General features: G+C 44.2%; 1 protein-coding gene across 2 annotated transcripts in view; it reads left to right on the forward strand.

Annotated features, from left to right (window-relative positions):
- GFOD1 (glucose-fructose oxidoreductase domain containing 1) overlaps positions 1-26,543 on the forward strand; it is a 125,807-nt gene that overhangs the window by 71,723 nt on the left and 27,541 nt on the right. The gene's annotated exons all lie outside the window — the stretch shown is intronic.

Below are 26,543 nucleotides of genomic sequence, written 5' to 3' on the forward strand. Positions count from 1 at the left end.
TGCATATTGTTGTGAAATTCACCCATGCATTGATGACAATGGCCAAGGTTTTCCAGAATGCCTGCCAGAGTATTCGTGCTCTCCGTGGTGAGGGGTGGGTTAGACCCTTTCAGCTTAATCTTTTCCCAGCAGGTTCTGAACCCAGACATGCAGTATTGTTTCCACAAAACTGTGGCAACTGATATTGTTATTCATGCTATGGTTGAAAGAATCCATGTTCCGGGAATTATTTTCCTGCTGTACTTATGAGAAGCCATTCCTGGGCTCAAGGCTCTGTGACTGTTTTGAGCCTGATGTTGTTCTGCGTCTCTGCCTGACAGGCTGTGTGACGCCGTAAGAAGCCCTTTGTGCTTGGTTACACCGACTGTACTAGCAGCACTGTTGTAGTTGGTAAATAGCAGTAGGACTTTGGTTCTCTAGTTTAATTCTCTGATTTTGTCCTTGAAGCTGATTTAAGTCCATTGGCTCATTTAGCAATTGTCAGGCTCTTTGGGAAAATATTTCTAGACTCAGCCATTGGAAATAGGTTAATAAAACGTCCCCAAGCATGGAGTACTAGAGTTCTCTAGAGTACAGAATAACTTCGCATGTGCTTCTTACTGAGCACGTTATGCAGTGTTTATAGTGGTTTTAAAGAAGTTGACTAATTGATTTAATCTTGTCTTGTGCTTTGGTTAAATGATAGTTCTGATAGGGAGATGATAAGAATGATGATGATGGGATAGCTTGAGAAGCCAGTGGCAGTGTCTGAGCCGGGCTCTACCCTGGGTCCTCTTCACTCTGTCAGCAAAGCCTGACCACTTTCTTTTTCTTTATTCATTTCTCAAATCTCTGCACTTTTCTCCATCCCCATCTCCATCACTCTAGTCCCTATTGCTACCATGCCTTGCCTGAATAATGCATGCACAATTTTTAGCCTAGAGCCTAGCACACAGTAAGTGCTCAATAGGAGTCAATAGGAATTTTTATTGTGAATAATTAAAGAAAGTCTGGTACATCTATATGAGATACCCTCTCCTATTTAAAACCTTTCAGAGACTTCCTGTTACCCTTAGGATAAAATTTAAGCTTCTTACCAAGGCCTGCAGACCTAGCTCCTGCCCAGCTCTTTCCCTCACCAAATGACACTATCCCTTTTGTGACGGCACAGCAGCCATACTGACTTTTCCATTTCTTGAACCCATCAAGCCACTCCTCTCCACATGGCTAGCTTCTTCTCATCGTTCATTTTTAGCTTAAATGTCACCTCAGAGAGGCCTTCCCTGACTGCCCTATCTAAAATAAGTTCCTTCTTGTTATCATCTGTCACAAACTACATTGGTTTCTTTTATAGCATTTTGACAACCTGAAATGATGTTTCTTTCTTTCTTTAATTGTTTTCTGGCTGTCTCCCTGTATTAGTCCATTTTCACACTGCTATAAAGAACTACTTGGGACTGGGCAATTTATAAGGGAAAGAGACCGTTTATAATCGACTCACAGTTCTGCATGACCAAGGAGGCCTCAGGAAACTTACAATCATGGTGGAAGGCAAAGGGGAAGCAAGGACCTTCTTCACAAGGCAGGAGGAGAGAGACAGCATGAAAGGGGAACAGCCAAACACTTTTAAACCATCAGATCTCATGAGAATTCACTCACTATCATGAGAATGGCATGAGGGAAACCACCCCCTTTATCCAGTCAGTTCCCATCCAGTCCCTTCCTTGACACATGGAGATTACAGTTTGAGATGAGATTTGGGTGGGGACACAGAGCCAAACCATATCACTCCCCAACTAGACCCTAAATTCCTTGAGGGATGGGACTACATTTGTCTGTTACCACTGTGTGCCAGAAACATGGTTGATGCTAGAAAAACATGTCAATGTTCTTTGAATGAATGAATAGAAAACTAGACGCCAATCTCCATAGCCATATAGATAATGGTGATCAGTTAGGCTGATGGCCATCATGGCTCAAACTCTATGTGCTTTGCATTCATGATCACGTTTAACCATTTCCACATATCCATCTGATGAGTAAGTGGACCATCGAAGAGGTCAGTTTGCCCAGCTAGTGAATCCGGACACACAGAAGGTCTGCTGTCACTGGTGCTCTGTGGAACTTAACCCAAACATCCCCCTGACCCAGGACATGGGCAGATGCCTCCCCTTAAGGAAAAATGAGGCGTAGGAAGGCTTCTGAAATCTGCAGCCACCCCCAGGACTGGACTGTGCCCAGTAGCATCCACTTTATGAGAGCTCTGTTGTATTCTGATCTGGAGTGGCCAAGGCAAGGTGGGTGGAAGAGGTGGGGATGACTCAACGACCCCTCCTTCACTCCCATAACGACAATGCCCTCCCTCAGTGGGGACGCTGATGTTGAAAGGAAGGGGGCAGAAGGGCAGGCCAACTGGAAGGCAAAGAAAGACTGTGCTTTCCACAGTCAAGGATGTTCTAGAACTGTCCCCTGAGGAGCCCTGTGTGGTCAAGTTCTGGAAAGAGTGGAAGAGGGGAGGGGATTGGCTTTAGGAGGACCTGAGAAAAGTTGGGTGTTGGTGCCTAGTCTGTGAGGAATATTTTAAGTGTCCTCACCACACAGGGCACGACGGCTGGGGAGGAACCTGGATATAGCAGTGAAGGATGAAGAGGGGGTCCTGCCAGCAGGTAGCTGGGTTTGTGCTCTCTTGCTAGCTGTTCTGGGATATCATGGCTGATGTGCTTTCTCATTGGTGCCTAATTCCCTTCCCTGCTCGGATACTACAGCTGCTGTTCCCTGGCAGGAAAAGCAGGCCTCATTCCGTTTCTAGCCCTTGCATTTGTTGGGATTACAATGGCCTTTACCTTGAGTCACAGTGTCTTTTGATTTATGCCATGTTCATAGGATTCTAAGGCCTCCTCCACTACCACCCAAGAAAATCCAATTTAACATGAAAATTACTTTGAGCTACATAATCTGTCTTTTGACTCAGAGTGGATATTCTAATTCCTGCCATAAACAAAAGGGAACCCCTTTAGAAGTTCAGGCCCAGGATAATAGCCAACATTTATCAAGCATTTCCGACATGCCGGGCACCGTGCTGAGATTTTTCCCAACAAGCATATGATATGCATGCTGTTTATCGGTCTCCATTTTACAGATGGGGCTATGGAGGCACAGAGAGATCACATGAGGGACCTAGGTGGCCATGCCAGGAATTGAACTCAAGCAGAGTAGCTCTTGGACTTGATCTCATCAACTCTGTGCTGTGCTACACGCCTGGCCAGAGATAGCTGTATTCACCCTGGGCTACCAAATGCATCACAGTCCCGACCTAAGACAAACAGCTCAGCTTCTCGGCCTCTTAAGCCTCTGCTGGCTAGTTTTGTTCTGTTGGCTGGATTTGCAGGGGTCTGGCTGACTCTGCCCAGTGCTTCCAGCACTCACAGACCTGCATCACAAGCCTGGCACTCCAGCCAGTGTGACTGCACTGCCATCTCAAGTCATCTCCAAATATGCACATCTTTTCTCACCACCCACATTGCAAGATGCTAAGGAACAGGGCCCATGCTTTGTTTGTGTCCAGTTTCCCCAGGCTACCTAGCTTGTTAGTGGGTACTTAGAAGTGGTTTAATGCCAGTTAGCCTGACTGGGGAACACAATAGTCTCTGCTGAAGAGGCAGTCTACTAATAGTAGATAAAAACCTGCCTTTGACTGGTATGAGCAGGCCCTTATCTGTTTTTAGAATAAACGTGGTTTGCTTTGGCAACTGTAAAGCAGATGGAAAGCATCATCTGTAGAATCCAGAAACCGATTTCTGGGAGAGTCTTAGGGGCTTGGCCCTGTTATGCATTCTATATTGGCCTCTAGAATCAGGCATCTCTGTGCCGCATAATTCCTAAGGTGACTGTTGCTCCCATTAACCTGTGCAAGGGACAGAACCAAACTAAGCTTTGAGATTGAACCTGGTTTGCTTGCTAGAGCCTTGGGGTCTTATGCGCCAAGTTGTTTGTTTGGCTTTGCTGTGGGTTGCTTTGCACACATGCTTGTTTGGACAAGGCAGCACAGGCTGTCCCATGGTCCAGGGGGTGGTAGCTGGTGCAGCCTCGGAGGACAGGGTCAGTGCTTGCTTCAGAGTGGTGCTTTTTTTCCCATCTTGGCCAGGGAATGCTCATATATTCTTTTCAGGCTGCCTCACCCTTGGCTTACCTTGGGTAAGGAGAGTACAGAGCCAAACCACAGCCAGCTGGAAGTTCCCTGCCCTTCTAGAGCTGAATGCCACTGTGGGGACCATTCATTAGAGAGGATCATGTTGGTTTTTCTTGGGTCGGACCTCTTCTTTTGATTATCCTTTGGACGAGGCATGTGTGCTCATTACTTGTCATTGTGCATGCTGACTCCGGCTGTGCTGACGTGCCTTGGTGGCAGGAGAGAAAACTGGAGGCCAATGACAGGCTGAACAACCCCTCACAAATGGGTGGCCTACTCCCCATAGTGCCAGTCCCCAGGTAGATTTTTAAGACTGGCAGGTCACCTCCGTTCTTTCTTCCTGCTACCCAGGAGAGTGTGGAAGGGTCAAGACCCTGTGGGCAGATTCAGTGACAAATTGTGTGGCTGGTAACTGAAAAAAGAGGGCAAAACATCAGGTACAAGTGGCCCCCAAGTCTAGGGTGCAAGCACTCTAGAGGAACATGTAGGCAAAGGCTGACTCAATGGCAGAGCCAAGAGAGTGGGCCATCTGTCTGGGCAAAACTTCATTCCCAGTTCAGATTTCCCTGGGCCTCTCGTGTATATAGTACCTGCCACTGAGACCACTTGAAAGACTGAATGATGCTGGGCAAACAGGATCATGCTTATCGTCATAGCAACACACATACTCTGAGGCAGACAGGATCCCCAAGGCCTTCTCAGATGAGCATTTGATAATAGCCTTGCTCAGAGGAGCCCCCTCCACCCCATCACTACACTTGGTCATTACAACCTTTGTGCTTCAAAGTAGGGTGGGGAAAGCACTCAGAGCACAGGGCATGCTGAGTTGTGTTAGCCCAGAAGGAAAGGCAAGAGGAGGGAGCAGAAGGCAGGCCTGTTGCCACTGATTTCTGCAGCTCACGCTGGTTCTCCCATCCCAGGGTTGACACCCCTGGAATAACACTAACAACTGGGGGAAGGGAGTGGACGTTAAAGGCATTTGAAATATTTCATAGCTGATACCGCCAACTAGAAGTGATACTGGCTCTGCTTCCACACTGGTTGAATATCAGTTCTGCTAAAAATACCAGTCAGCCTTTGTATTCGTTTGCTAAGGCTGTTTATGCTGGGTGGATTAACAATGGAAATTTATCTTCTCATAGTTTTGGAGGCTGGAAGTTCAAGATCAAGGTGTCAGCAGGGTTGGTTTCTCCTAAGGCCTCCCTCATTGCCTTGTAGGTGGTGTCTTCTCTGTGTCCTCACAGGGTCTTCCTTCTGTTGTGTCTGCATGTACCTGTCATCCCAGCTACTTGGGAGGCTGAGACAGGAGAATCACTTGAACCTAGGAGGCGGAGGTTGCTGTGAGCTAGTATGACACCACTGCACTTCAGCCTGGGCGACAGAGTGAGACTCTAAAGAAAAGAAAAGAAAATGGACAACTGATGTCTTTGTGAAGGAGGCAGGCCCTGTGAATGAAGGAGGCAGGCCCTGGAGCCACAGGTTGGAGTCTACACAGCTGGTTTCTCTGTTCTCCTCTGTGTTTCAAGGTGTCCCTTTGCCTGGAGCCTTCCTTCTGTTTTTTACCCTTCTTGCTGACAGTCTCATTTGTCCTATAACGCAATGACAGCATACTCAAAGGTCTGCATACATGCTGGCTGTTTGCAGGAACTGGGCTCTTCCTGGTGAAAGTTTACCATACAATTATGTGAGGCTTCCTTGTTACTTTGAAAGCTTTCCCCCTGCCTCCAAGAAATTAAACTCTATTTGCTGTGTGAGTAATTATGTGGCCCTTTCTTGCTGAGGCAGAGGGTGAAGGGTGAGGTGTAGGGGCAGGTAAGGTGTTGATTCTCAGCATTAGTGTAGGGAGTCAGGTCTCTCTCCTCTACCCTCCTTCTTCCTTTTTCTGCTCACTTTTTCTCCTTCCATCCAGATTGGTCAGACCTATATTGGTCTGTCCTGGGATCCCATGACACTGATTCTGAGCTTACAAATTGTTCTCTACTTTTTTTCTGCCAGCATATTGGGTAATTAATGCCCTTTCTTTCCAACTAATTTTCTTTCTTTCTTTTCTTTTCTTTCTTTCTTTCTTTCTTTCTTTCTTTCTTTCTTTCTTTCTTTCTTTCTTTCTTTCTTTCTTTCTTTCTTTCTTTCTTTCTTTCTCTCTCTCTCTCTCTTTCTCTCTCTCTCTCTCTTTCTTTCTTTCTTTCTTCTTTCTTTCCTTCTGTCTCTCTCTCTCTCTCTCTTTCTTTCTTCCAGACAGAGTTTTGCTCTTATTGCCCAGGTTGGAGTGCAATGACACTAAGCTCACTGCAACCTCTACCTCCTGGGTTCAAGTGATTCTCCTGCCCTAACCTCCCGAGTAGCTGGGATTATAGGCATGTACCATCAGCCCCGGCTAATTTTGTATTTTTAGTAGAGATGGGGTTTCGTTACGTTGATTAGGCTGGTCTCAAACACCTGACCTCAGGTGATCCATGCACCTTGGCCTCCTAAACCTTCTTTCCAACTTTCATTGTTGTGAGGATTTACCAAGCATTAGGTAGAGCCTCCTTCCTGTAAAGATGAGATAACCCATCCAAACACAGGAGCAAGCTAGCTGCGTTGCTGGAGCCAGGGCTCCCAGAACACAGATTCCAGAGTAGCTCGCTATATTTATCTGAAGTTAAGGAATCTTCCCAGAGTGCCAAAGAAAACATTGTTTCATCATCTGGGGCCTTATTTCCTTCTGGTACCTGCTTTTCTGATGTCGTTTACCTCAGTTGGCCTTAGAGGGTTACCCTGCCAATCTTAAAAAAAAAATAAAATAAAAAAAGAAACTAAAAATCTGTATCGTTTTAGAAATTCAATTCACCTTCCTCCCTGCCTACCTCTTTTCTTCTCTTTTCTTTTCTTTTCTTTTCTTTTCTTTTCTTTCTCTCTCCCTCTCTCGCTCTTCCTTCCTTCCTTTCTTTTTTGAGACGGAATCTCGCTCTGTCACCCAGGCTGGAGTGCAGTGACGCGATCTCGGCTCACTGCAACCTCTGCCTCTCGAGTTCACGCCATTCTCCTGCCTCAGCCTCCCAAGTAGCTGGGACCACAGGTGCTCGCCACTATGCCTGGCTAATTTTTTGTATTTTTAGTAGAGACAGGGTTTCACCATGTTAACCAGGATGGTCTTGATCTCCTGACCTTGTGATCTGCCCACCTCAGCCTCCCAAAGTGCTGGGATTACAGGCGTGAGCCACCATGCCCGGCCGCAATTCAGTTTCTTTCTTATCTGTTAAGTTCAAATAGTGGAATCCTTTTTATTAAAGAAACTAGGTGTTATACTCCCTTCAAATTATTTCTGCCTGTAAATCTCCCTTCAAATTATTTCTACCTTCCTACTGTATCTGTGCACAAAGTCGTAACTAAAATTGCAGTCCCCTAATCTCATGATGGTTACTTGACAGGTAGTGGGTTTGGAGGCATTTCATTTTCCTAGGATTTCTCTCTGTCATTTCATTGTTTTTCTCCCTTCCTTCCTTCCTTCCTTCCTTCCTTCCTTCCTTCCTTCCTTCCTTCCTTCCTTCCTTCCGTCCCTCCCTCCTTCCTCTCTCTGTCTCTTTCCCTCCTTCCTTCCTTCCCTCCCTCCTTCTTTCCTTCCTTCCTTGCTTCCTTCCTCTCTCTCTCTCTCTCTCTCTCTCTCTCTCTCTCTCTCTCTCTCTTTCGGAGACTCACTCTGGATTTCTCACCCAGGCTGGAGTGCAGTGGCACAATCTCTGCTCACTGCGACCTCCACCTCCCTGGTTCAAGCAATTCTCCTGCCTCAGCCTCCTGAGTAGTTGGAATTACAGGCACATGCCACCATACCCGGCTAATTTTGTATTGTTAGTAGAGAGGGGGTTTCACCATGTTTGCCAGGCTGATCTCAAACTCCTGACCTCAAAGTGATCCACCTGCCTCCACCTCCCAAAGTGCTGGGATTACAGGCGTGAGCCACCACCCTGGCCTGTGTTAATTTTTACAAAATGAATTGTCATTTTTCTAAAAACAATGCAGTCATTCAAGATAAGTGACTATAGAAGTGAACAAATCTATCAGCCCAACTCTTCCCTTAACAAAGCCGTGTTACCCTAGAGTGCCTTCGGACATGAAATCGCTGAAGGTAGAGGGCCCCAGGCAGTAGGTGATCTCCTGTTCATTAACTTTTTTGTTTGCTCGTGGCTGGATTTTATTTCGACCCACTGGCCTACTTTCCTCAGGTGCTGAGTTGTTCACCTGAGCTCCTCATTATCTTTTCTCCCTGCCAGGTCACATGGGGAGGTCCTTGCAGGCAGACATTTTTACTAGAATAGCAGTCATCAGTAGAAAAGCTATTCTCACTTCACAATTAATGTTTTTTAAGCAAAATGTGCCCCTCCTCAAAGTTCCACTGGGAACCACAAGGAGGAACAAGGGGAAGCTTTTCCCTCGATGCCCAAGATAAGGAGCTTGCTATATTGTGCAGAAAATTGAGTTAGGCAAAGCGAGACAATTGGAACGAGGTCCTGCCCTAAGAAGGAAAGGAAATTAACCTTTGCCTGCCATAGCCTGGCCCAAGGTCACATTCAATTGTGTTCTGATCAGGCAGCGGCTATTGCCTGAGCCGGAGAGAGAAGACGTCAGTTCATAAAAACTCCCTATGTGGAAGACAGATGCTACCGTGGCCGAGTGCTCAGCCACGTTCTTCTGCAGTGTGCAGTAGGGAAGGGCATATTTCTCACATACCTTCACCAGAGTATAATTTTCTGGGAGCAAAGCCAAATGCTCCCACCTTTGGGTGCTGACCCAAGAAGAGATATTCTATGAACTTCTGCTCTTTGGTTGGGCAATCACCGAGAGTCCGTTGGGTGGGTACCAGGAGGAGGGTGGTTGAGATGGAGTCACCCTATTTATTTCATCACCATCTACATTAAACAAAGGGTTTGTGTTTGTAATTCTCTCCTGATGAAATCCAGTGGCTCAAGAAAAGCCATCTTACTGAGGCCTGTTGTAACAGTTGATCCTCTGAGCCCCATTTGATCTTAATTTTACTCCAAGTTTGCTACATAGAACCTCAAAACTGGGCAGAAGATGACGTTTGCACAAAACCGCATTCCTGCTTTTGATTCAAAGATAAGCCCTTTGAACTTGGTCATCTTAGGCAATTTTCTCAGCCATTGTAACAGGGTGTTTTGAAGACACTCCCTAGAGACATAACAAAGGGCTCTATTTTAATGTCATCCTTTATTCCAACTGTCTGGGCCATTCCGGTCAAGGAGTGCTGCTCTGTGCCAGCCTGGGAGTAGGCAGCATACAGAAGGAAGTGGGGACAAAGAAAGGCGAGGAGGAAGATGTAGTCTCCAAGGTCCGGGAGCTGGTAGGGATGTAAGATTCTTCATCAATAAGAAAGGTAGGAAGAGCTGAGGCTGGCTTTTCAATGTGAAAGCCAAATGGTGGGGTCATCTATTTTAAGGGTATCCTCCTTTCTTCTCTTCAGCAAATAGATCCCAAGCATACAATTTCAGCTGCAGTAACCCAGATCCAGAATAAAAAGTTCTGCCTCCCATAGCAGTCCCTCTGTAAGCAGTCTGGCAGCTCTACAGTGTCTGGGATCCAGGATTCTCTGTCTTGTGCCACCATCCCTAGAGTATTGTTTTTGCCTACATGGCCCAATATGGCCTCATGCTTGTCACACAGGAAAGGGGAAATGGAGGGTGCACCATGGGTAGTTTACACAGCTCTTCCATTCACATCCCACTGGGCAGAACTTAGTCACATGGCCACACTTAATGGCAAGGGAAACTGGGAAATTGAGTTTTTTATTCTTGGCAACCATGGGTCCAGCTGAAATGAGTGGTTCTGCTGCTGGAGAAGAAGGAGAGAACTGACAAGGGGAGAGGAAGGACAGCCAGAGGTCTTTATACTTGCTATCACACTGTGTACAAAATGCCAACATGGGGATAAACATAGGCAGCCAACCAGAACAGGACTGTCAAAGAAGGCTTCCCAATCACCTACTGTCAGACATTTTAAAGGCCCAGTGGATGAGAGTCCACTTTCTTAAACCCCAGTTTCAGCTGGACCTGTATTTCCCCTTCTTTGTCAGGGTAACTGAATTTGGAAGTTGAGGTTTGATGAGCTACTCTAGATCTTTGCACTTAGCATCAAGTAAGGATATGGAAAATATTCCTGGAAGCATGAATTTAAAGCAAATAGAATTCTTCTCTTCTCACTCTCGATTGTATTCTTGCTCTCTTCTTTCTGCCCTCCCCTCCTGTCTGTTTAGGATTAAGGAGTTGTACAGTCCTAACATGAATACAGGTGCCCTTTCTGAAGCCGTGTTACCTTGTACTTGTAGAGCGCTTGCAGGCTTTGCACAAGCTGTCCTTCAGAGGGTTTCAGGTCAGGGGCCAGGGGAGGAGGGGTGGTACAGAGAGCTCTTATGTAATGTGGTAAACAGCAAACGGGCGTTTCATTTTCCATTATCCAGAGAGGCATTTTATTTCCACTAGAAATGGGAGCAGACGTGAAAGCAATTAGTGTTAGTGGGTTTACAGTGACGTCCCTGGAGCCAGCAAAATCCTGGGGCCAGATGTCTGTACTTTACTGGTTCCTTGTTCCGAGAACATTCGTGGGTTCTTTCCACCCCTGCCCATCTCCACCTCCTGCCAAAAGGACCCAAAATATCACAGTTTGGAGAACATAATATTCCCTGAATAGCAGAGGCAGGAGGCCTGTTCTTCAGAGATAGAGGATGCTGCCTCAGAAGTTGAGGTGGGGAGGCCAAGAATGAAAGGAAAATCCTTGCCAGTGTCCCCAGATTCCTTCTGGCCCTGGAACCCTTCAAGCCACTGATGAGTTGCGGCCGGGGCTTGAAAGTATCTCTCAGGAGTGGCAGTCTCTCAATCCCGTCTTTTATGCTTCTTTGTTCACTTTGTCTTCAACTCTGGCCCCATCCCACCCACGATACACATAGAGTGGGAAAGACGAAGGAGAAACAGCAGCAAAAATAGAAGCCGTGAATGTCCTCCCCTCCTCCTCTATGCTGTAATAATATGATCTAAGTTTCATTCTATCTCAAGCTTTACTATAGCCATGGTCACCAGCATGACCACCAAAGCCCTGGAATCTGCCACTTACGTGTTTTCTAATGTAGAGGTTCTCTTCCTGTGTAACCTCACATCTTCTTTCAAGGCCTCATATTGGATGATTTATCACTGGTCATCTCAATCTGTGCTGTCCCATTCAGAGCCACTAGCCACTTGTTGGCTATCAGCACTTGAGCCAGTCCAAATTAAGATGTGCTGTAAATATAAAACATACACTGGATTTCAAATACTTCATTTGAAAGAGAAACGTTTATACTGATTACATGTTAATACAATTTTGGATATATTGGGTTAAGGAAAATATATTATTAAAATTAATTCCACCTGTTTTTTCCCCCTTAATTAACATAGCTGTTAGAAAATTTAGAACTATGCAGGTGGCTTGTATTTGCAGCTTGTATTTTTCTCCTATTGGGAAAATACTGGTCTATGTTATCTTTTAAAATATTTTAGTGCTTTTTTTAAGTTATGGAAAATATTTAAATGACCTTATAAAAACTTTCTAAAGCTTGAAAAGACTTCGAAAGAAAAGAAGAGGCTCTGCAAACCTTTATAAGAGGAAAGTTGGATAGCCAACAAAGAGATTTCCTAGCATTTGAGATAGAGTCTAGAAACTTAATCACCTTCAGGGACCAGGTAATGATGTAAGGTGAGATGGGGTTGAGGATAGACAACAGAGAATGGTGGGGCTTGCGGTGCACTGGGGAGAGAGGTACCCTATATAGAGGCATTGAAATTCAAAAATTTTCAAACACTGGGTGCCCCATAAAGCAATGGTGGAATTTGACCCAAAGGTGAAATTTGGCACAGAGGACTCTAGCATGTTATTCTTGGAACCTTTAAAAGCAAACTATTTTGCATGGCAGATCCCATGAAAATTACTCATGCAGACAACTCAAACCAGGTTTTGTAAATGAGAATTTCCTCTTTACATCTTGAAATGACATTACCTTAAATTTTGCACCCAAGTCTGCATGCAGGCTCCACTGTGTAGTTCACATGTTCTTTTGCTAAGAGCGTGGCTAACCTTTAACCTACACCGAGTTTCTGTTCTGGGAGATGCTGGGAGACTGTTGCCTCATTTAGTTCTTGTAACACCCTTTTGGGGCTGGTGGTATCTTCATTTTTATTGAGGCTCAAGGAAATGAAGCCACACACTTGGCCGTAGCAAGAAAGTGGCAGAATTGAGGTTCAAGCTCACGTATTCCACATACTACAGTTGTAATCCAGAGGATTTACAAAACTTCATCATACACATTGTCTCATTTGATCCTTAGAAGAATTTTATGAAAGGCAGGAACCTCAGGCAAGTTCCTCAGTCTTCCTGGCTGGCTGCAGTTTCCCTCAATTCTAAGAAGGGGCTGGACTAGATGACTGCTTGATGAGTCCATGGCTTTGTGACTTCCTAGTGCAAGAAAAGGCCAAGCCTGGGTCAGACTTGGACCCTTGGGACCCCTTGAATTGTTCCCCATCTCAGAATATTTTGCAAAGTCTTTTCCGGTAATTTTCTATGTGCATTAAAATGATAAGTCAATATTTTAGACATCACAGAAATGTATTACAAGTTTCATTTAAAATTAGGCTGATTTCAAACTATTGTTGTTTACTTTTTAACTTTTAAAAATATATAAACATTCAAGCATTTTGATATTAATATTTCATCTATAACTTCCCACTTTTTTCCTGCCAAAAATGCCATGTATTCACAGTTGTACAACCATCTCCATAATCAATTTTAGAACATTTCATCACCCCAGAAATAAACCATATATCTGTTAGTAATCACTCTTCCAACATCCTTCCACTGCAACCTTAGGCAACCACTAATTTTTCTGCTTGTATACATTTGCCTGTTCTAGAGATTTTATATAAATGAAACCATAAAATAAGTGGTCTTTTGTGAGACTTCTTTCACGGGTCATAATATTTTCAAGGTTCATCCATGTTGCAGCATGTATCAGTACTTCATTCCTTTTATGACTGAATATATTTCATCCTATGGCTATACAGTCCTGTAACAAATAACAATGTTTCAGTTAATGATGGACCATATATATAATGGTGGTCTCATAGTATTATAATTTTTAGTATACATTTTTACAGATACACAAATACTTACCCCTGTTATAATTGCCTACAGTATTTAGTAACAATAATGTGCTATACAGCTTTGTAGCCTAGGAGCGATAGGCTGTACCATATAGCCTAGGTATATGGTAAGCGCATAAAAACCTACCATCAGACTGGGCACAGTGGCTCACGCCTGTAATCCTAGCACTTTGGGAGGCCGAGGCAGGTGGATCACCTGAGGTCAGGAGTTTGAGACCAGCCTGGCCAACATGGCAAAACCCTGTCTCTACTAAAAATACAAAAATTAGCCGGGTGTGGTGGTGCTTGCCTGTAATCCCAGCTACTCAGGAGGCTGAGGCGGGAGAATCGTTTGAACCCAGGAGGTAGAGGTTGCAGTGAGCTGAGGTCACGCCACTGCACTCCAACCTGGGCGACAGAGCAAGACTCCATCTCAAAAAACAAAAAAATACACACACAAAAAAAGTACCAAAAAAAAACAAAACAAAGCAAAAAAACCCTACCATTTAGGTTTGTGTAAGTACACTCTATAATGTTTGCACAGCGAAATCGCCTAATGATGCATTTCTCAGAACATATCCCATGAGAAAATGATGCATGACTGTACCACCTTTTGTTTATTTGTTCATCAGTTGATGGACGTTTGGGTTGTTTCCACCTTTTGGCTATAGTGAACAGTGCTACTATGAATATTTATGTACAAGTATTTGTTTGAGTACCTTTCTTCATTTCTTTTGGCTGTATACCTAGGATTGGCATTGCTGGGTCATATGGTCACTCTATGATTAACTTTTTGAGGAGCTGCCAGGATGTTTTTCAAAGTGGCTACACCATTGTACATTCTTATGAGCAGTGTTTGAGGGTTCCAATTACTCTACAACCATGCCAACACTTGTTATTTTCTGTCTTTTTTATTATAGTCATCCTAATGGGTATAAAGTAGCATCTTCTTGTGGTTTACATTTGCATTTCCCTAAAGACTAACGACGTTGAGCATCTTTTCATATGCTTATTGGTCATTTATATGCCATCTTTGGAGAAGTGTCCATTCAGATCCTGTCTCATTTTTTATTTGAGTTGTCTTCTTCTTATTGAATTGTTATTTACATGTTATAGATACCATTTTTCTTCTCACATCTGTGATTTGCAAATATATTTTACCATTCAGTCAGTGGTTTTATATCTTGATGATGTCCTCTAAAGTACAGTGTTTTGTTTTGATGAAGTTCAAGTTATGTATATTATATATAGTCACCTGTCTTCTGGTATTATATCTAGAGAAGGCTTTGCCTAAACCCGAGATGTCAAAGTTTTACTCCTGTGTTTCCTTTGAAGAGTTTTATAGTTTTAGCGTTTACATTTAGGCTTTGATCCATATTGAGGTAATTTTTGCCTATGATGTGAGGTAGGCCTCCAACTTCATTTTTTTGCATGTGGATAGCCAGTTATTCTAGCACCACTTGTTAAAAAGACTATTCTTTTCCCATTGAATTTTTTTGGCACTTTTGTTGAAAATCTGTTGATCATAAGATAAAATTTATTTCTGAACTCTTAATTAACTCTTCTCATTGATCTATTTGTTCATCCTTATGCCAGTAGTACACCATTGTGATTACTGTAGCTTTGAGGTAAGTTTTGAAATCATGAAGTGTAAAAGTAGTCTTCCTGCTACTTTTAAAGAGGATACTCTTTCAAGATGATGTTTGCTATTCTGGGAGCCTAGCATTTTCATGTGAATTGTAGGACCAGCTTGTGAATTTCTACATAAAAAGCAGCTGGAATTTTGGTAGCAGTTGTTTTGACTCTGTGGGTCAATTTGGATAATATTACTGTCTTGTCAATATTGGGTTTTCTGATCCATGGACACAGGATGTCATTTCAGTTATTAAGATCTTCTTTAATTTTTTTCAAATATATATTTTAATTTTCATAGTACATATTTTACACTTCTTAAATGTATTTCTAAGTATTCTGTTTGATACTGTTGTAAATGGACTTGTTTTCTGAATTCATATTCAGATTGTTCATTTTTCTGCAAAATTTTAAAGTAAATAGTGCCCCATTATCCATAAATACTTATATGACATTCCATCTGTAAATACCATAGCTAGAATCTCTAATTAATAAGGACTGGTTCCTTCCCTTTTTCCCTTTTTCTCTTCCCTTCCCTTCCCTTTCCACTACTGGACCCATGACAATTAACAAGAATTCCCTGCTCTCATCTACTATGCGGCTCAGATTCAGATATCCTGGATTATCTATAAAATGTCTTCTCGTGGTTGGTCTTCTGGAATAGGGATCCAAACAGGCCCACACCTTATACCTGGCAATTAGACCTTTCAAGTCTCCTCCATTTTCTAAGGGCCCCTCTTTTTCCCTTTTTGTGCTTTAAGGGTTTACATTCATATTATTCAAGTGCAATGAGTCTGTCACCTCACATAGGCAAACATCTGTAGTCAGACATCCTCCTTAAATGGATCTCAGCTCTCTCGCACCTCACTTCATAGAAAGGAATTTGAAACATAGACTTATGGTCTTCATAAGGGTGTGATGCTGTTGTTGGCTCTCCAGGCACCTGTTGAGGGGAAGTAATCCTTGCTGAGGATACTGACAGAACATCATTGTTTCCTGTCCCCACCCCTATACTTGAGAGTCAGTGACTAATAGTTATAAAGAATGGTGGAGAGGACTCTTGTGCCCCTTTCTTTAATAGGGTGGAGAACCAGTCTCTCCTGCCCCACAGAACAGTTTGTCATTCAGGGCCTCCTGTGTTCCCTCACCATCTTTACTCTCTAGTTACCCGATATGGTGTTCTCTCTGGTCTCCCAAGACTCTTCCCTCTTGCTTTAAAATGTTCATCTGCATGTGAGACATAAGTCTGTGACTAGGGTCAAAGCAGAGCTTAAAAGTGGAAAGATTCTCCCACTTTTATGTATTTTTCCATCGGCAGCACTTCATTCTGATGAAATGTGTGCTCTTTTGATCACTATCTGCTTCGAAGTACTCCTAAATTAAATTGTTCTCAGGAGGAGTGTGACATCAGAAATATCTTTTTATTGAGTATGACCAGTCACCAACCCATCAACACAGAGGTGCCTTGGAGCTGGAGTGGGATCTTGGTGGCTCCCGCTGTGGTAGCCACCAACTCTGCAAGTTGCTGGACTTTGGAGAGATGGGAAGGGTTCCTGGATAATGGAGACATCATATTCAGGCATCTCAGGGCAGTGGCTACTTACCAACTGATAAATAGATATCTTAACATTTATCCCACTTGCAATGTGACTGCCATTGTGTGCTGGCTGAATCCCTGCCCGGTCCTGCATGTCTTAATGTATTGGCCTGCACTATGTCTGTTTTAGAGCTTTTGCCATCCAGGAAGTTTTTACTTTCTCTTCAATATTTCAGGAAGCCAGAGGCCTCTTTAAAAAAAAATGAAATCAGTATCCCCACAGTTTTATAGATTAAAACAGTTTCTCAGTGACTGTGTGACCATGTGGAGGATCTTAGGAGAAAGAAATGATTTATTGGCCTCCCCAAAAGGGAGCACCCCTCAGAGACATCAGGTCACCCTTCTTTCTCCCTGCTACTTTTGTTGAGATAATTTACGTGCAATAAAATGTACCTATTTTAAATGTATAGCTTTGTGAGTTTTGGTAAATGTATATACCTGTGCAATGCCACTGCAATTTCAAGATATGGAAATTTTCATCATTCCAGATAGTTGCCTGAGTTGACTTTTCGGTGCATTCTCTACCCTCCCAGCCTCAGCCTCTGTCCCAGCCCTGGTAACCACTGCTGTGCTTTCTGCCATGATAGCTCACTTTGCCTATTTCACAATTGCAGATAAATAGAGTGCCTGCGTCCTTTTGCCTCTGGCTTTTTTTCACTCCGCATACCATTTCTGAGATTTCTCCATGTTGTTGCATGTCTCAGTAGTTCATTTATCTTTACTGCTGAGTAGTATTCTATTTTATGAAGGTATCATGATTTATTTATCTATTCAGCTGCTGTTGGATGTTGAGTCGTTGCCAGTTTCCGGCAATTGTAAATACAACTGCAATGAACATTCACATTTGGTTCTTTTGTGTAGATATATATTTTTGTTTCTGTCTGGTAAATTTCTAGGAATGGAATTGCTGAGCTTTAGAGTAAGCCTTTGTTTTGCTTTATTAAGAATCTGTCTTGCTGGGCGCCATGGCTTGCACCTATAATCCTAGCACTTTGGGAGGCCAATCACTTGAGTCCAGGAGTTCGAGACCAGCCTGGGAACATGGAAAAACTCTGTCTCTACACCCCCCTCCCCCCGCTGCCATCCCCAAATTAATCCAGGCATGGTGGTATGCTTCTGGAAGCTGAGGTGAGAGAATCACCTGAGTCCGGGAGGTCAAGGCTGAAGTGAGCTTTGATCACGCCACTACACTCCAGCCTGGGTGACATAGTGAGACCCTGTCTCAGAACAAAACAAAAAAACCTGTTTTCCAAAGTGGTAAAGTGCTTGTCTAGCACCTGCCTTTTAAATGCCCAGTGTTACTGTAACTGGCTTATGATTTGTGCTAGAAGAAATAACAATAATGAGTCAAATCAACTGGTGTCTATGGCACCCTTGTCAATAGAGAGCTTTCAAAAGCAGCTGAGTCCCTGGATGTCCCTCCCTACCTCCTCCTCTGGGATGCTGCCTCGTGGTGGCCACTGGCTGGCCTGAGCCCTGACCTGCAGGAAAGTGGAGTCGCCATTTATTGAGAAGACCAGGAGGCTGAGCAGGCGGCAGTGAGGTGCTGATGGCTCAACAGAGCCTCTCTCTGCCTGCAGGCGGCTAGGATCCTAAATTACCTCCTTTCTGAGTCCAGGAAAGCCCATTAATCAAAACTAAACACCCAATGTGAGCTCCTTGGATGCTGCATTTGAGCACTGGGGTGCACATTCTGGGTTAAATATACAAAATAGGTGTTTAAGGACAGAGGGAGCAATTTTTTTTAGAAACATTTTTTTATTCAGGTAAATTTACATACTGTGAAATAAGCAGATAGTAAGTGTATACTTTAATGAGCTTTGCTAAATACATACACTCAAATCACCACCAATCAAGATTTGGAACATTTCAAAAGGATAAACTTGAAACGGAGGTCCTACCTGGTCTTGTATAAGCATTTTCCTGATCCCTGCTAAGGAAGTGAGCCTCGTAACAGATCCAAGTTAGGTGTCTGTGAATGCTGTTAACAGTAACAACTGACTAATATGTGCAAGGCATGTACATACCTGATCTCATTTTATCCTCGGAACAGCCCTAGGAGGTAATAGTTCTCATTTCCATTTCGAAGATGAGGAAGCTGAGGCCCAGAGCAGTCACTGACGTAGTACATAACATAATCTATGGCATAGTGCAGTAACTGACATGAAACAGCTCGTGCTGGCAGCCCCCGGAGTCAAACCCAGCAGCAGAGGCTCCAGGCTTGCCCTTTCTCCTCTACGCAGCTTCTCACACTTCCTTCTGCAATAGCAGTTAAGGACAGGGGAAACAAGATGCATACTTTGGAAGATAGAGGGAGTATCTGGGGATGTGGTCTGTAGTTGGAAATGTCTTCTTTTAAAAATTAATGCAAAATTTGTTTTCAGTTCCAAATGTGCCAGTGTTTATTTTCATATAAAATGTGTTACACTTACAAAGGTTTGCCCCTGCCCCCATTCAAATTGTTAGTAATACAATGTGCCAGAATAATGCCACGTGGGCTGTGTGTTATTCCTGGTATGCCCACTGCAAGACACCACCATCTTCTGCTCATTCCTAAGACTGACTTGGTATTTGGCCAAATATTTGTCCCGTTCCCCACCCTGCTCTCCTGTTTTGCATCGGCTTCTAATGTGGAAGCAGGTGGAGGCAAATGTCTGTCCTCCCAGGTGGTAGCAGGGCCTTCTGTTCTCCCCAGTGGGCCAGCCCCTGGATTTTATGATGCAAGGCTGGGCCTCCACCCTTCCAGGTTATGGCAGAGGCTGCCCCAGAGATGATAGAGGGCCTAGAGGTGAAAGAGGAAGTGAAAAGTGAAGATGCAGATCACTTTCTCACGGCAGGCCCCAGTCCTCAAATGGAAAGACAAGGGGCCTGAGCTGGACACTGCTTTTCATTTTGAGGGCGGCTTCACATTTGGATCTTTTGTGTAGACATAGGTTTCATTTCTCTTTGGCAAATTTCTAGGAGTGGAATTGCTGGGTTTTAGAGTAAGACTTTGTTTTACTTTATGAAAAATCTGTCTTACTGGGTGCCATGGCTTGCACCTGTAATCCCAGCACTTTGGGAAGCCAAGGCAGGCCAATCAGTCCAGGAATTCGAGACCACTGTGGGCGCCCACAGTGGGTCTGCTTCTGCTCTGGGTGCTCTTGTGCCTTCTCTGAGCACTGTCTCCAACATCTGGCCTTTCTGTGGCTCTGAAGGTGTCAATCACTGCACACCTGTGATTGCCACCACTCTGGAAGCCCTACCTTCCTCCTGGGAGGTAAATACCCCTTCCTCTGACTTGAAACATCCCCAGGTATATGAGTTTCCTTTGCTGTTGTAACAAATTGTCACAGATTTAGTGGCTTAAAACAATACAGATTATTCTCTTCACAGTTGTAGAGGCAGAAAATCTAAACTCAGTGTGCTGGCAGGGCTGTGTTCCTGCTGGAAGCTTCTGGAAAGAATCCATACCCTTGTCTTTTCCAGCTTCTAGAAGCTGCCTTGGCTCATTACCCCTTTCTCAAGTCCCTCTAACCTCTTGCTTCCAGGGCACATCTCCTGTGACCCATTCTGATCGCCTGCCTCCTTGTAAGGGCGGTATGCTTACATCCCACCCACCTGGCTAATCCAGGATAATCCTCTAGCTCATGATCCTTAACTTCATCCCACCTACAAAGTCTCTTTTGCCATTCTGTAAGAAAACATTCGCAGGCTCTGGGGATTGGGATGTTGACATTCAGTCTGCCACACAGGGGTGCCACTCAGAATCCTTGGCACCAACTCCTAGGAAAAGGCCACCTGCCCTGTAGGTGATGATGTTATGGGCACGGCTCTCTGTGACTCAGTGTGGCACTCACTTCAAGAGGTGCACTGGAAAGCACATGGCCCCTCAGACCTAAGTTCAAATCCTGACCCAATTGTTAGCTCTGTTGACCTGGCACAGATTAAATATCTCAGAGCCTCCATTTTCTGATCCATAAGATAGAGGTAGAGATCTGCAGGGAAGATTGACGATAAAGCATCTAGTACTGTTGCTGGCAAACAGTAGGTGCTCAGCAAATGATGGCTATAGTTGTTTGGAGGATTTCTAGTGAGCTACATAGAAGCAGAAGTGACACTGTTTCTCAGCTTAATTTGCATGGGTAATTACATAGTTACTAAAAACAAACAAATGAAACATGTAAATGCTGTTCCCCAGGCCTTCAAATTCTAAAACCCAGAGCTACAAGTTTGGAAAGGGCAGATGACAGGGACCTGCAAGGATGACATTCCTACATCCCCGTCTGCCTGCCTTCTGCTCGTCCCAGGCTCAGACACCCCATGGAGTGAACAAAGCACAACTAGACTAGAATTGCCCCAGTGCCCTGGCCCGGAGCTACCATGGCCTGAGTGGGACTCTCAGAGGCAGGTCCTCAGCTTCTGTGCTCATGGCTGGGAACTAACTGCTGCACGGTGGAGTGGCCGTAGCGTTGATGCCAAGGAAGTTTCTTCAGTGGGAACAAAGACCAGGGAACTCATAAAGCCTCTGGGCTCTTTATCTCAAGTGGAAAGGGGCTAACATTTCTGACTGAGTACTTGCAGTCAGTTACTTTACATAAGTTATCTTGATTTGATCCATCAGGATATTGCTGTCTACATTTTACTGATGAGGAAGCTGGAGCCCCAAGAGCTTAACTCCCTTATCTGAACTCACACAGCTAGGAAGGGGCTGGCATCTGTCCAACCAGCCTATGACACAGCAGTATCTGAATTTCTGGCTAATTTACAAATCTCTATTGTATTGCAAGAAAGGAAAAACAAGATTCCCTTATCAGAGGCAAGGCAATGATATATGAGTTTTATTGGGTGGTTTATAGGCTCTTTATCATGGATCCAGTGCCTCTTGGGAGACGGCCATGCCAAGGCCATGGCTGTCATGCTGATGGATGTGCCATTCCTTGTTTAATCCAGCCTGCCCTTCTCTCCTGAAACTTTAGCCCCCATTTCCCATCTAAGGGACATTGTAAGGGCATTTTTTTTTTCATTTTTAAATACAAATTTTAATTTTATGTATGTATTTTTGAACTGGCAATGTAGTCACCTTGTTCACAATTAAAATAAGCCTGGGCAACATAGCAAAGCCACGGTCTCTACGAGAAAAAAGAAAGAAACCCAGCCAGGCACAGTGGCTCACACCTGTAATCCCAACACTTTGAGAGGCTAAAGTGGGGGGATTCCTTGAGGCCAAGAGTTCAAGACCAGCCAGGGAAACACAGTGAGACCCTATCTCTACAAAAATTTTAAAAAATTAGCCGGGTATGAAAGGCCAGGCATGGTGGCTCATGCCTGTAATCCCAGCACTTTGGGAAGTCCAGGTGGGTGGATCACTTGAGGCCAGGAGTTCAAGACCAGCCTGGCCAGTATGGTGAAACCCCATCTCTACTAAAAATACAAAAATTAGCCAGGCATGGTGGCACACACCTGTAATCCCAGCTACTTGGGAAGCTGAGGCAGGAGAATCACTTGAACCCAGGAGGTGGAGGTTGCAGTGAGCTGAGATCACACCACTGCACTCCAGCCTGAGTAACAGAGCGAGACCATCTCAAAAAAAAAAAAAAAAAAAAAAAAAAAAAAATTGCCAGGTATGGTAGCATGCACCTGTAGTCCCAGTTACTTGGGAGGCTGAGGCAGAAGGATTGCTTGGGCCCAGGAGTTTGAGGCTGCAGTGAGCTACGATCACCTCACTGCACTCCAGCCTGGGCAAAAGAGCAAGACCCCATCTCAAAAAAAAAAAAAAAAAATTCTAAGACTACAAAAGCAGATATGCTGAAAAGCTCCTTCCATCCTTCTCGCCAAGATACCCATTCTCCTGCCCAGAGACAAGCAAAGTTATCAGTGTTCCTTCTGAGAGATATTTTACATAAATTCAAGCAAATGTATATTTATTCTTTTTTTCTGTATGGATGATAGTATACCATGCGCATTCTTCTGTATCTTGCCCGTTTTTGTTTAACTTGTTATATAATACATGAAGAACTTTCTCATTTCTTCATGCGAAGTACAAATTTTATATAACATTATGAAAAATATAATGTGTGACTAAGAACAAGGTACATGTTTTTAAATGAGTCTGTTTATCAGTTAGCTAACTAGCACAATAACTATACATTATTTAAGAAATTGGCCGGCCGGGCACGGTGGCTCAAGCCTGTAATCCCAGCACTTTGGGAGGCCGAGGCGGGCGGATCACGAGGTCAGGAGATCGAGACCATCCTGGCTAACACGGTGAAACCCCATCTCTACTAAAAAAATACAAAAAACTAGCCGGGCGAGGTGGCGGGCGCCTGTAGTCCCAGCTACTCGGGAGGCTGAGGCAGGAGAATGGCGTAAACCCGGGAGGTGGAGTTTGCAGTGAGCTGAGATCTGGCCACTGCACTCCAGCCTGGGTGACAGAGCGAGACTCCTTCTCAAAAAAAAAAAAAAAAAAAAAGAAATTGGCCAAGGAAAATCATGTACTATTTTGTAGAGTCCATATCAATTGAATAGGCAACAACTTAAAAAAAAAAAAAAAAAAAAGTTGTTTGTCATCAGTGATTTTTTAAAAAAATTAAAAACTCAAGCACTGATTGGCACTATTGAAAAGAAATATTTCAGCAAGTGTTGTTATCACCAGACTTGAGAAATGAGAGGAGGAGACTCTGTTTTCAGGAACCCCTGTTATGGTACCCTGATGGAGAGCTCTACAGGAGCTGCCCTGTTGCTGTGAGGGTCTCGCCGGACTGGCCCATGGTCCTTTCTACAAGGATGGCAAGCAGGGGAAAGGGCATGATTACAAAGGCTTCTGTCACATCTCACTTCTTTCCCTTCCCTTCCCTTCCCTCCTTTCCTCCTTTCCTCCTTTCCTCCTTTCCTCCTTTCCTCCTTTCCTCCTTTCTTTCTTTCTCTTTCTTTCTTTCTTTCTTTCTTTCTTTCTTTCTTTCTTTCTTTCTTTCTTTCTTTCTTTCTTTCTCTCTCTCTCTCTCTCTCTCTCTTTCTTTCTTTCTTTCTTTCTCTTTCTCTCTTTCCTTCTTTCTTTCTTTCTTTTTTTTTTTTTGTTGTTGTTTTTGAGATGGGGTCTCCCTCTGTTACGCAAGCAAGAGTGCAGTGGGCGATGCAACCTCCGTCTCCCAGGTTCAAGTGATTCTCCTCCCTCAGCCTCCTGAGTAGCTGGGATTACAGGCATGCACTAGCACGCCCAGCTAATTTTTATATTTTTAGTAGAAACAGAGTTTCACCATGTTGCCCAGGCTGGTCTTGAAATCCTGACCTCAAGTAATCCACCCACCTCGGCCTCCCAGAGTGCTGGGATTACAGGCATGAGTCACCACACCCAGCCCTTTTTCTTTTTTAGATAAGATCTCGCTCTGTTGCCCAAGGTGGAATGCAGTGGCACAGTCATAGCTCACTGCAACCTTGAAGTCCCGGGCTTAAGCAATCCTCCTGCCTCAGCCTCCCAAGTGGCTGGGGTTACAGGCACATGCCACAATGCCTGGCTAATTTTTATTTTATTTTATTTTATTTTTTTGTAGGGACAGCATCTTGCTATGTTGTCCACGCTGGACTCAAACTCCTGGTCTCAAGTGATCCTCCCACCTTGTCCTCTCAAAATGCTGGGATTATAGGTGCGAGCCATTGCACCTAGGCCTTCTTACCTAGCCCTTCTTACTTTTCTTCTTCTCTAGAAATCTTCCTGACTTCTTTGTTTCTATCTACCTAGCTCATCTGCTTACCCCCTCTCTCCCAATATGAAATGACAAGAGTCAGTTATCTGAGAGGATCAGCAGCAGCAGCTACAGGCCAGCTCCGGCAGGCTCTCTCTCCATCAGGGTACAGCGACAGGGTCTGCTGAAGACAGTCTCCTCCTCTCTCATTTCTCCAGTGTGGTGATACAAAAACTTGCTGAAATATTTGAAATACCAAAACTCTTTTCAATACTGCCAACCAGTGCTTGAGTTTTTAAATTAAAAAAAGATAATTAAAAACAGCTTTTTATTTTTTGGTGGGGGAGTTGTTACCTATTCAGAACACACTGACCAGAGGAAACAGGTTTTCTGGTTTGTTTTTTTGTTGTTGTTGTTTTTTTTTGAGATAGGGTCTGGCTCTTTCACCCAGGCTGGAGTGCAGTGCAACCTCAGCCTCCCGCACTCAAGTGATTCTCCCGTCTCAGCCTCCCAAGTAGCTGGGACCACAGGTGCACACCATCACACCTGGCTAATTTTTGTATTTTGTTAGTAGAGGTGCCATCTTGCTATGTCACCCAGGCTGGTCTTGAACTACTGGGCCAAGGGATCCATCCCCCTCAGCCTCCCGAGCTGGGATTACAGGCATAAGCCAACCACCCCCAGCCTAGGAAGCAGCTCTTAGTGCGGCAAGAAGAGTCGGGCTGTCTCGTTGTGTCCACCAGAGTAGTCCCTGGTCTACAAATTTCAGAACCTTGAGTAGTTCCCTGCTATGCCATGGGCAGGCCTTTTCACCAACTGTCTACTACAAGTAACTGTTTATCAACTGTTTTAAAGAAATAACCCACAACAGCCATTGGTAACAACAACATTATGACCACCGGTAGAATTGATTGAACATGGACTATGTCCCAGACTCTGTGCTAAGCTCTCAGGATGGTTCTCACCACTCCAATGAAGTTGGTACCCTTATTATCCCCATTTAACAGATGAGGAAATTGAGGATTAGGGAAATTAAGTTACTTGTCCAAATACGTGGTAGAGCTTTGAGGTCAGACTCAGCCCTTGGTCTGGCTCCCCTGCTGGCATCCTTTCCCAGTATTCTCTACTGAAGCTTTCTTTTTTCTTTTTGAAAAGAAAAAAAAGGAGTTGTTACCTATTCAATTGATATGGACTCTACAAAACAGTACATTGTTTTCCTTGGCCAATTTTTTTTTTTTTTGAGATGGAGTCTCACTCTGTCACCCAGGCTGAAGTGCAGTGGCACAATCTCGGCTCACTGCAACCTCCACCTCCCGGGTTCAAGCGATTCTCCTGCCTCAGCCTCCCGAGTAACTGGGATTATGGGCGCCCACCACCGTGCCTAGCTAATTTTTGTATTTTTAGTAGAGACGGGGTTTTACCATGTTGGCCAGGCTAGTTTTGAATGGCCAGTTTCTTAAATAATGTATAGTTATTTTGCTAGCTAGTTAGCACCGTCAGATAGTTCCAGCCAGGATTACTGGAATTGAAGTCCATTTCTCACCTTCTGCTTTCACCCAAACAAAAAAATCTAATGTTCACCATCCACTGTGAAATAACCCATCATATCCTTGAAAATCTTAATTAAGTGTCCTATGAAACTTTCCTTCTCTGGGCTTCTTTCTTCCTTTCCCTGTTATGCTAACTTCAAGCAACAAAGGTTTATTGAAGATGGTCATTGTGCTGGGCCAGTGGGGGACACGAAGAAATAGGTACGATTCCTAGTTGTGCTCAAGGGTTTCAGCAGCTGGTTAAAAAGAGTTGAGCTAGCGTTTATTCGGCACTTCCTGTGCCAGTCACTGTGCTAAGTAGCCTGCATGCATTGCCTCATGTAATCCTCACAGCAACCTTTTGAGATAGATACTCTTATTTTCCTTCCTTCCTTCTTTCCTTCCTTCCTTCCTTCCTTCCTTCCTTCCTTCCTTCCTTCCTTCCTTCCTTCCTTCCTTCCTTCCTTCCTTCCTTCCTTCCTTCCTTCCTCTCTTCCTCCCTCCCTCCCTTCCTTCCTTTTTTTTTTTTTTTTGACAGGGTCTCACTGTGTCACCAGGCTGGAGTATAGTGGTGCTAGCACGGCTCACTACACACTACAGCCTCAAACTCCTAGGCTGAAGCAATCCTCTTGGCTCAGCCTCCCTAGTCCCTGGACTACAGGCATACACCACCACATCTGGCTAATTTTTTAATTTTTTGGTAGAGATGAGGTTTCGCTGTGTTGCCCAGGTTGGTCTCAAACTCCTGGGCTCAAGGAATCCTCCCACCTCAGCTTCCAGAGCTGCTAGGACTACAGG

The sequence above is a fragment of the Rhinopithecus roxellana genome, chromosome 4 (genome assembly GCF_007565055.1).
Source record: "Rhinopithecus roxellana isolate Shanxi Qingling chromosome 4, ASM756505v1, whole genome shotgun sequence".
In the NCBI taxonomy this organism is placed as follows: domain Eukaryota; kingdom Metazoa; phylum Chordata; class Mammalia; order Primates; family Cercopithecidae; genus Rhinopithecus; species Rhinopithecus roxellana.